Genomic DNA, 12396 nt, shown 5'->3' on the forward strand with positions numbered 1-12396 from the left:
GATGCCCCCACTACTGCTCACAAATATTCCACAAGACACCCTGATCTCCATATTTTACAGTGCTTTAGTTTATTATAAATTTCAACATTATAAGTAAAACTTATGCATCAAAGTCTTTTTTTTTTCCTTTTTAATTTCTACTGGTTCCTTAAAATGTTGGGAGAAAGACCATGTGAGCAAATATTCCACACATTTTCTGTGATCCATAAACTTGTGTTGAATTTTATTCTGGCAATAGTCTATGAATTTTATTCTAATGGTGTTAAGGGGAGTGTTTGAAAATGAGCAGATAGGAAAACTGGAAGTCTTGGAATCATGATACATTGACATGGAAGCAAGAAAGTTGTGTCTGAGTGAGTGCTAGCAAGGAAGAGAGCAGAAATGACTAGAGATGTGGCTCTACAGTTGAGTGCCTTCCTGGCATGCACAAAGTCTAAGGAGTTGGCTGCTTGAGATTTGATGAAGCTGCTAATGCCAAATGAGAGGGATGAGTTTCTACAACTTAAAATAAGTTTCAAACCAAATCCCATGATTCTGTCGTTATTCATCACTGCAAAGCACACAGGATCATCTGGTGCCTCCTCTCAGGGGATTGCTCAGCTCCTATTCCAGATCCATAAATTGCAAGTGATTGTACATCTATGTCTACAACATGAAATTATTTAGTCAGGAGCAGCAAGCAGGTTAGGCATATACACACTCCAACACTCCATCAAGGTGCTTCTTAAAACTTTTGTCACCTCAACACTTTCATTATCTTCAAGCTCACCACATGAAAATGGCTAGCAGAAAAAAGTGCTTGATTCTGGGATTTACTGTAATTATGTGGGTTGAGTCATATGCTAAAAATATTTATATTGACCCGAATGTGCCATGCAGGTTGCTGCGCAAATTTAATTTGACTGGATATGTAGAAGCTGAAAATCATTCTGTTGTTATTGGAGGGCTATTTCCTGTTCACTATAGGACCATCCCAACAAGTGACTCTGATGAGGAAATAGAATCACCCATGTGTGAGGGGTAAGCCATTGTTAAAACTTGGTTTGTTTTTTGTATGTTTGTTTGTTTGTTTCAGATTAGTTTGGGTGGCCAGAAAAGAGTAGATAGCTTGGGGACTGTATTTCCATTGAAGTTCTCACTCTGGCACTATCTCCATTTATCTCATGCTTGGGCCAATGTATAATGACAGGGACTGCCTCCCGTATGTGGGATAGACCCAGTGACAGCTCCTTGTAAAAAATGATGGGGGTGTCTGGGACCCTGAAGAGGCACATTCCTCCTGGGGACCTGCCATCTGATATAAGGGACTGCCTACAGTAGGCCAGGATGGAGACCTTTCAGTAGCCTGTGCCACTCTTTGTAAAAAACAGTTTTTCCCATTTCTCCTCATCATAGCTCTGGACAATGGCTGTATCGATTTCATTTGTTGGTGACTGTTATTCAGTTGGCCTTTGTGTGCATAATTATTCTATTATATCTGAATTTCTTACTTCTTTGTCTGTCTGCTTTGATGAATTCTGTTAAACTAGATCTTCCTTGATGTAGTGATTCTTAAACAATTAACAATGGAGGCATGGGGCACAGCATAGCACTGTCCTAATGGCCCAGGTGCATGGTATGTGTCCTCATCTTGGAAGCAGTGTAATAAGTGCACAATGGTAGTTTTAGAGTAATGTTTGACTTGCAAAGAAAGTTTGAAGATATTATTAGAAAATGAATTAGAGCCAACATTGGGAGTCCAAGAAAGGAAGAAAATATTGACGATATGAGAAATTTTGCACAACATTTGAAATTGGTTCCTGGATAATAAAATATATAATACTTAATATTATATATTAATAAAACTAAGTCAAAACACTGGGACCCTTAGAATCATCCAGTGCAATGTATAGAAGCAGAAAGCTAGCAGAATATGAACTAACTAGTACCCTCAGACCTCCTAAGAGCTAAAACTCCAACCAAAGAGTACACACGGGGGGACTCATGGCTCCAGCAGCATGTGCATAGCAGAAGATGGCCAAGTCGGTCATCAATGGGAGGAGAGAACCTTGGCTCTGTGAAGGTTCTATGGCCCAGTGTAGGGGAAAGCCAGGACCAGTAAGCGGGGGGTAGTTGGTGAGTGGGTGGAGGATGGTGTGAGCAGGGGAAGGGTGAGGGAACAGGGTATTGTCTTAGTTTTTTTTTATTTTATTATATTTTCTTTTTCTATTTTTTGGGAGGGGAGCCTGGGAAAGGAGATATTGTAAATAAAGAAAACATCTAATAAAAAAAAAAGGCCTGGAAAAAAAAGGGTTTACTTGTTTCTTTCTGGCCATTGCCTGGCACCTTTGCCCATGTCTTCTATCATTAGAGCTTCAACTAGCATTGCAAATTACAAGTAGCTGTCCTCAGAGCTCTGAGTTCTGAAGTATAGTAAGTCAAAAATTAAAGTTTAAATAATGATACATCTGTACTTATTGTTTTTGCTACAGGCCTGGGAATAGGGAAGCTTGAAATTTTGGGGAACAATTGTAATTCGTGATTCTTTGTGGGATATGGTTCTTTTAAATTTTATTTGGCTATGATTATGCAATGTCTATTTTCTATCTTCTTTTGGAGTTTCAATAAAAGACTCGGGCATGAAAAAGCTGAGAGAGCATGAGAATAGAATGTGAAGAATGAGTGAAGAGAGAATGTGAGGTGTGTATGGAGAATGTGTGTGAGTGAAAGGAGAGTACATGTGGTGTGTGTGAGATGTGTTTGAAGAGTGTGTGAGAGTAAGAGGGGAATGCACAGAGGTGTGTAGGAGTGTGGGAATTTGAGAAAAGAAAAGCTCATGGGAGAAAAGCAGAGTACACAGGAGAATGCAGGGTGTTTGCAGCCTGAAGCTACAAGCGAACGAGCAAGAGAGAAAGGGAGCAGAGAAAGAGAAGAGAGAGAACCTTTAAGCCTTGAGAAAATGCCTATCAGTTTGTACCCAAAAGGTAGCCTGTGTATCTTTATTATGTGTCTTTCATATATATCTGCTTCTCGTTGAGAACTCCTATTCTGCGTCAAGGCTGGGCCCTGTCAATCTCAGTTTATAGTGGGAGTGGTTTTCTATGGAATGTTCTCAGAAAGTCACTCCTTAGAGGATTCTCTTGGAACAGAAGCAGTAGTATCCAAAAGCTTGTTAGGCATATAGAACCAGGGGTTGCATATCACATCTGCAGAAGAGAATCTACACATTCAGAAGACCTCTGTTGGTGTGTGTGAATAGTGAGGTTTGAGAAGCTCAAGTGCTGCACAGTGTGCGGCAGCTTCACTGTTGTTACAAGTTCAAGTTTAAGTGTGCAGTCTGGGAACTCTGCTTTATGCCTATGAAAATGTTCATGATAGAATTCTGAGTTGCAAGAAATCTTCTATAAGAACTGCTGACTCCTGCAAGATATCACATCAAAAATGGAATACTCCATTGTCAAATATAGCAACTATTATTACAGAATGAAAGTTAGGAAAGGACTAATGTCTCTTAATAAATGAATCATACACAAGTACAAATACACACAGATTAGACATAAAAACTATTGCCAGAAATTAAAAGAAAACAAAACAATAACCTCTAATTCCATTGCCATCACAAAACTGCATTTTTATTTTTTTATATCCATTTTTGAGTGTTTTGAAAATAAACTAAAGATTGTCAATAGTATGAGGGTAGCACAGGTATTAATTGTATTGGACATACTAACTAATACATCATTCTTTTCCATTATGCTGTTTGGTTATTATAGCTGTTTTGGCAGTTTCTCACATCACTATATCTATACTAATAACAACTCCTTTCCTTTTGTACATGATCCAGATCCAAGTTATTACTAGAGGGAGCGATCTTCAGTATGGTTGCTGACAAAGTGAGATTTGTGATGAGTCCCTAATTAATACTTTCTTCATCTCTCTAAATGGTTTCCATATTTACAGTGAAGGGCAAAAGAAGTGAGCGATACCTGTCATATCACTGCAGGAGATCATCACTTATGTTACTTCTCTATCATAATACTCCACACTAAATTTCCATCATTTGAATTACTTGACTTAGTCTCCAATATTTACTGAAACTTTGGAAGTTTATTTTCATCAAAAGGTCAGAAGGGAAATGCAGTAATACCTTTTTATTGATATTGTTTTTCTTTTTGGTTTACAGACACAGGTCTTACCATTAACTCTATGGTGCCAGACTAGGCTCACATTGAAATTGTGAAATTTATCCTCATTCTGCCTAATGCTGTAATTACAAGTATGTGTATAACCCTTAGATTTTCAATTTTTCATATAAGTTCTTTACTTATTAAAAATAAATTTGTGGCTCTGAAGAAGTGGATCAGTAGTTGACACAGGTTGCTCTTCCAGAGGACAATCATTCAATTCCCAGTACCCACAGGAGAGCTCACAACTGTCAGTAACATCCTTGTACAAATTACAGGAAGGCAAAACACCAGTGCACATGAAATAAATCAATTATAGAGAAGAATTAACTTTGTATCCTATAATAGAAATGTGTGAGAATTAAAAATGCCCTCAGGAAAAACTAATTAGATCACCATTTTTAAGGATATGTTTAATATTTATAATTATGTTGAGTGGATACTCATTTTAGTTTAATATTCTTTAATATAATTCTTTAAAATTAGGTTTTATATAGTTGATTTTCACCATTTACATTCCACAGTCCCCTTACTCGCACCCAGTTCCAATGTTCTCCAAGTAGTTTATGCTTTCTTCATATAATGCAAATGCTCCTAGTTTGAGAACCCATAAAGACTTACTTTATATAGTATTCAGAAACTAGAGTGGATCTAATCTAATGTTACCTTCATTGTGTCATCACTTGCTTAACTATAACAATTCTGTAAATTCAAGATGTGGCTTGGAGAAATTTCATTTGGAAATCAACAACTTTTGTAAGATACTAGTTGCAGGTAGCCATAGGATAAATTAAATACATCAGGAAGATTTACATTATTCTAAAAATATTACAATGAAATGATAAAAAGTTAGTATTTTATATCTTGATTTGTTTAAGGCATATAAAAGTTAAATTCATAAGATGTTTTATTAAAGAAAAATGATACACAATGTGTAATAGTACTGTGGGAATAATAATAGAAACCAATGAATGAAGGAAACTCTCCCCAAGCCTCACCTATTTACTTTGAGATGCTTTCTTTGTTAATCTTTAATGGAGCTCCATCACCTCTATGTAGTTTTAATAATAGAGGAACAACTGCTCATTTCAATACCTGTTCTATTCACACTACTGTATCATCTCTCTATTTGATGATTTTTGAAAATAGATAATGTTCCCATACAGTTGAAAAGCTACCACTGGATACTGAATACTTTTTTCAGTTTTTCCAATACTGTAAATATGCTGTTTGGGGCAGATAAATATTTCCTTTGGGAAGAACTAATTTATTCCTTGAATAATGGAAAAATATAATTATAGGCTCAAAACAGGTAGAAATTTTATAGATCTTGAAATGAAATCTGTCTTAATACTATGTGTATTATCTATCTATCTATCTATCTATCTATCTATCTATCTATCTATCTATCTATCTATCTATCTATTTACGTATCTATCTATTGACTTACCAGGAATCCTCTTCTCCCAGAATTCCCCGTATTAGCTTTCTCCCCCACTACTTGTCTTTTTCAGCTCTGAGATTGTGGAGCTACCCAACCCCAGATAATAACCCATCCTGCCACTTCAAGTCACTGCATGACTGGAAACATTCTCTCCCCCTGAGGTCAGACAAGGCATCCCAGTTAAGGGAACTGGATCCACAGGTAGGCAACAGATTCAGGGAAGGTCAGCCCCTGGTCCAGGCCTTGGGAGACCATCATGAAGTCAAAACTGTATGTCTGATACATTGTGCAGGAGCCCAGGTCCAGACCTTAAATGTACTTTGGTTGGTGGTTTAATCTATAGGACCACCCAAGTGTCAAGGTTAGTTAATTGTGTTGTTCTTCTTGTGGAATCCATATACCCTCAAGACTCATCAATTATTTCATCCTCCTCTTCCACACATTTTCAAGTACCCAGACTAATGGTTGTGAGAATCTACATCTGCTTTGTTTTGGCAAGGGTTTAAGAGACATCTGGTGTTATTTTAATTTCAAAAAGAATCCAAGAACCTCAAGTCACTGCAGGACTATGTACATCCCCCCACACTGAAGCCAGCGGGAAGAAGGATCTGGTGACATGTTTTACAGACTATAAGAGACAACAGATTCCAGCACAGACTACTATATACAGCAAAACATTCCATCACCATAGATGAAAAAAAAAAGATATCCCATGACAAAATCAAATTTAAAAAATATCTGTCTCCAAATTCACCACTTAATAAGCACTAGAAATAAAACTATACACTCTAATGACACTAACTACATCCAACAAGAAGTAATTTCATACCAGTAAAACAAAAAAAAAGAAAGAAAGAAAAAGAAACACACACATGCTATGTCAACACCAACATCAAAATAGCAGGAATTTCCCATTATCGGTCATTAAAATCTCTACATACCTCAACAACAAACCTAGATATTAACTCAGAATAAAAGGCTGACAAATGTTTTCCAAGATATCAGAAAGAAGAAACAGGCTGGAGTAGCTATCCTATCTTACTTTTAAAAGATACTGCAGGACTTATTTCGAAGGTGAGTAATACCTTCAGTATGAACTTGGAAAGTAAGAAACAAGATGATAAACCATGTTCTGGTGTAGCCTCTTCTATTTTCTGCTTTCCTTAATTGTGTTATCTTCCTAGCTCTGTCTTTAAATTACTGATCTTTTCTATACTTGTATGTTTTTCTACTTCTGGTGTCTTTCTCTAGTTGTAGTAACTTCCCACACCACCTATCTTTCTCCTGTGCTCTCCCCAGCATTCTATCATCCTTCAAGCACTTGTTTAGCTGTTATAGACTCAGATACATGTTTTTTAAATTTCTTTGCTCAGACATCTATTCTTATCCCAGTTTTGTTTTGTTTATGTATGTCAGGTGCAGTGCTATCTACCACGGCCTTCATGTGCTCTACTTCTATGCCACAGGTGGTGAACCCAGCACCATGCAATGCATCCCACTGCCCTGCTGCATCAGCGCAAGTGTGCAGCTGGGCTGTGGGGATATGAAAGAAAGTTGAAAAAAATGACTTGAGTCCTGCCAGAGGTCTAATATTCTGAGTGTGGGCTCGAGTGTGTGTTTGTACACTCAGCTGTGCTGCTGGATGGATGTCTGCATCCCAGTCCTCAGAGAGCAGAGGAGAACAGGTGTGGGAGTCACAGGTTCTAGCTCCTTGGGAATCCAAGTGATGGTGGACACCATAGAGGAGCTGAGAATGAATTGGGGGACCCAGAGCAGATCAGTACACCCTGAGGCTGAAGGGAGAGAGCAGGCAGGGGCAGGAACGGAGAGAGCAGGCAGGGGCAGGAATTGTCTGCCTAGTGGTTCAGGAATGGCAGGTGCAAGCAGGTGTGGTCTGGTCTCATGGCTGTAAGCTCTGGGCCCACATGGCATATCTAGTTGAAAGGAGGCAATGCATGGTTGTATGTTGTTTGAGGATAAAAAGGAGAGAGAAGAGATAGGAAAGTAGGGGCTGGCCACATCCACATGGCTGGCATGGATAGAGGAGAGGGAGGAGAAAGTAAAGATAAAAAGAGCATAAGAGGGAAGGGATAGAAGAAGAGAAAGAGAAGAGTAGGGATAAGAGAGGGGAGGGGCAAACTGCCCCTTATATGGTGAGCTGGACAATCTGTCTGTGGGACAGAGCATACTAGGCTGTGGTCAGTTGACTGAGGGTAGAGTCCAGCAGAACACTGTGAGCATGGGACATTGTCTAGGTGATTGATTACAAGGGCTATTGGATTTGGAGGGCTCATGGAATCAGCTATGTGTCTGGGAGTGTAGCTTTTATTGTTCTGTCCCTTGTAGAAACTCCCACTGGGTCACTGGAAATAAGCCTCATTCAATCTAGGACACAGACTGCTTTTCACAGTCCATATATGTATGTATGTATATATATATATATATACATATATATATATATATGTATATATATATACATACATATATATATATATATATATGTATGTATGTGTGTGTGTGTGTGCGTATATGTGGGTACATGTGTTTATGTACTCAAATATATAAACTTTGCTATATTCTCCTTCTTGCTTACAGAGATCAACACTTTCTGGACAAAGAAACAGAAAATACATTTTCCATTACTGCATTTATAGTATACAACACCAGGGGAATTCAATAGCTAAATATTAAATGAAATGCAAACCTAAACCAAAACACAAGTTAGATAGACTTTTTTGGGGAGATGGCTCATTTCATAAAGTTCTTGTCTTGCAAGAAACAGGACCTGAGTTAAAGGCCCTAGACCCACCCAAAATCAGCTTGGTGTGGTGACGATGTGCTACCAAAAGGCTCAGTAAGCAAAAACAGGAAGACCAATAAGGATTCCTGGAAGCCTGGTATAGCCAAATCAAGATTCAGGATCGATGAGGAACCCAGTATTTTCAAATAAGGTGTAGAGACTGGGGAAGACATTTATCAGTGACAACACTTCTTCACATATAACAGAATGTACATTTACAAAGACAGGAAGGAAAATGCAAATTACTAAGAGTAAACACCTAAATTACTTTTAGGTACTGAAGTTACAGTATGTTTTAAACTAGAGATATCAAATTAAATAGTACAGCTAGCTACAGAGCATAGCAAGAAAACAGTTATTCACATAATTGCTTTGCATTTTGCTAAAATATGCTTAGTATTAGGTGAAAAGGGGAACAAGAAAAGGGAGATTTTAGTGTGGTTCTACATAGAAGGCCTTGAAAACCATATGTTGATGTGCTATAGGTGCAATACATTCCTTTAGGAGGCTGATGCTTATGTTTTTACGTGACAACAGCAAGAAGACATCTTCAGTTAACCATATCTCAAAGTAAGTTGTATTTTGTAATTGAAGCATAGAATGCAGAAATTTAAATGCTAACTTTAATAACTTCTCCCACAATAGTTAATGTATTAAAAATATTTTTATTGATATAATTAATATCTAGAATGAAAAAGGCCCAGCATAAGAGAATAATTATGTTTCCAGGGACATTCAATGAAGTAAGAAAGCCTGTTCTAAGGGATTGTTAGGTGTTATTGGTTAAGAAAATTGTCAGTAGGACAATTTTGAAAAGAAATAACAAGAAATTTCCAAATATAGTAGCATGAAACAGTTATATAATACAAAAAATATAAACCACTAACAAAGTCTTAAAACTTTGACACATACAGAAATGTGAGGCACCTGTTGTTCTGTCAGCAAATTCTGTAACCACTCACTTAGCTGAAGTTTCTTCCCTGAAAAGCTTCCCCTTTCCTAACTCACTTAGTGGCCACTGGCTCACAAATGTTTTCCCTTTCCAGGTTTAATTTCCGAGGTTTCCGCTGGATGAAAACCATGATCCACACTATCAAAGAGATTAATGAGAGGAAGGATATTTTGCCAAATCTCACTCTGGGCTATCAGATATTTGACAACTGTTTCTCTACCATCAAAACAATGGAGTCATCTTCTGTGTTTCTAACAGGGCAGGATGAATACAAGCCTAACTGGAGAAACAGCACTGGAAAATATCTAGTTGGAATTATTGGACCAGGAGGATCAACTATGTCAGTTGCTGCTTCAAGAATTCTAGAGCGTTATGGAGTACCTCAGGTATCTTGTAAGAGTGTGCTAAGTGCTTAGAAAGAAACACAAACACTGTGCCACCTGGGTAACATAGGCCCTTAATTCCAGAACTTGGAAGGTATAGGCAGGAGAATCTCTATGCACTCAAAGCCAGTCTGTACTACAAAGTGAGTGCCAAGACAATCAGAACTGTTTCAAGAGAAAATTCTGTCTCAAAAAGACCAGAACGAAAAAGGAAAGGGAGAAATACAAAGAACATATAGAAATTATTGCAAATAACTATGAGGTCTAGAGATGCTACACTGAGCTACAAAAAGACAGAATGGGGCCAGGTTCTCCCAGTTACTCTGTTCAACCAAGCCTTGCAAACTGTCTATTTAGAAGGCTCTTAAAATTGCTCAAACTGCTTCATGCTTTCATTAACTAACATGGTCACTAGGCCTAGAGCACTATATGGAGCAGGGAAGAGGTGATCCATAAATACTTGGTAGTAGATCGGTGACTGGAATAAGACACCATTTTTTTCTGTGGGTCTCTGTTGATCCTTGAAATTCATAAGGAAAATCATCACACTGACATGCTGAAATGAGATCGGGATTTTCTCATTGACTAACATAATGGTTTATTTGAAACCCAGAGAGTGACATATGTAAATTCAATAATAAGTAGTTGCAAAGCAATAATTATTAGGAAAATAAAAAGTTCTAGAATCATTTCAAAGTCTATGTCCACAAATTCTCAGGATATATTGAGAAGAATGATCAGCAAGATTATTTGTGATCCTTATATAATGGTAGTTTTCAGTCCCCTACTTCCATCCATCCCATATTCCTTCCTATTATCTTTTGTTCCTTATTTCCTCTTCTTTTTTTCTTTCTCTCTTTCTTTTTTCCTTTCTTTCTTTCTTTCTTTCTTTCTTTCTTTCTTTCTTCTTTCTTTCTTTCTTTCTTCTTTCTTTCTTTCTTCTTTCTTGCTCTCTCTCTCTTCCTTCCTTCCTTTCCTTCTCTCTCTCTTTCTCTCTTCCTTTCTTTACTTTTCTTTTATGATATTCCACAAAAAATATAGGGACAGGTTTATTGTAGACAAATGCTGCATTAATTACTGAAATGCCAATCAAATACGGTATTTAATTTAGAGAGCTCAAAATGTAAGTGGGAAGGGTAGGAAAGTACTGTAGAAAAGAAGGCAAGGAAAGGTGGGTGACTTGGCATAATTTTTGGGGTGGGCTTCATGTGGCTCATCAAAACTACAGAAGCTATGAGGGCTATCTTCTCTAAACTTTAATAAGCTCAAAAATAGTCTAGAAACCATTAGATACACTTCTTCATTTTGTCTTTTTGTAACTCTAGAAAAAAAGAATAAAATAAAATTTCAGTTTTATTAGGAAAGTAAAAATTATATGTAATCATGATATTAAATTTTCTTGATGAAACAAAGACTAAGGAGGTCAAAGTAACAAGATTTTATATGATAAATAATTCACTACATCTCAGAAATCTGATATCACTCCTTCTTGAAGAGGTTCATTCCAACAAAATAGGTTCAATGAATCTGCTGTTTGTAGGTTAGAAAGGAAAATTAATATTAGAAGGTACAATAAGAGGATAAAAATGGGAGAGAAAAACAGAACATGGTAATAATAAATTAAGGAATCAATTGAATCTTGAGAGTTATAGAACATGACTCTGGAAGTGGTACCTCAAGAGCTTGAGACTGGAGTGAAGAGAAGGTAAAATATTTAGGGTACATGTTACCACTTACTGGGTATGTTACAGCAAACATACATGAAGGAGTGTCAGGAATATGTGCTGGCCTGATCTTTATGCCTAGGTCTCCCTAAATGCTAAGAGCAAATGAGGACTACTGATGAGGTAAGTAAGCCATGCTTTTAATTTATCTAACAATGTGCTGTAAAAAGAGAGTATCTGGTAAGTTTATAAGACAAGAGTGTAAGCTTTTCTGATTGGAGTGTTTCCTACATTGTTTCATGTCACTCAAGACAAGTTTTAGGACCTACATACTCAGGACTTTTGACAGCAGGAAATGGTCAGAGAGAAGGAATAGCATGAGAGAATTAAGTTATCAGAGGTAAGACAGGGAGAGCACAAGGAGACAAAGTTGTGTGACTGCACAGATGAGACCTGGACTCAGCAAATCATCTCTGTAGAGGAGATGCTAAACCAGATGAAGAGACTGGATATCCTGACTCAGGGAAGTGAAAAATGTTCAGGATAATGGAAGAAAGTGCAAAAGACCTTCCTAACCCTGTTGAGATCCCACCCATGAAAACTAGTGATACTAAGTGTCTTTATCTTAGCAATTGGCAGCTCTGAAACCTTTCGGTTGATAGATCAACAAAAGTATTGTCAGAATTGTCCCCATCATCATCCAGTAAGTAGAAGACCAAAAAGAAAGTCATTTTCTACAGAAGGATAGGAGGGCAAAGGGATCCCTGTTTACCTCCCTCTCAAAACTCAGAAGATATCATTTTCATTTAAATGTTGGCTCTTGCTATCCAGTAACTATAAATATTTTCAATTTTAGGTGGGATATGCTTCTTCTTCCTCAATTTTTAGTAGCAGTTATCAATTTGACACCATAATTCGCACAATACCTAGTGATAAGTTCCAGTCTGAGGCCATTGTGAATCTGATTAGACACTTTGGTTGGGTCTGGAT

At 37.4% G+C, this 12396-nt stretch overlaps 1 pseudogene; it reads left to right on the plus strand.

Moving 5' to 3' along the window:
* The first annotated feature begins 994 nt into the window (after window positions 1-994).
* The window catches only part of LOC116094310, a 61257-nt pseudogene continuing 49855 nt past the window's right edge, over window positions 995-12396 (plus strand).

The sequence above is a fragment of the Mastomys coucha genome, unplaced genomic scaffold (genome assembly GCF_008632895.1).
Source record: "Mastomys coucha isolate ucsf_1 unplaced genomic scaffold, UCSF_Mcou_1 pScaffold16, whole genome shotgun sequence".
NCBI lineage: Eukaryota > Metazoa > Chordata > Mammalia > Rodentia > Muridae > Mastomys > Mastomys coucha.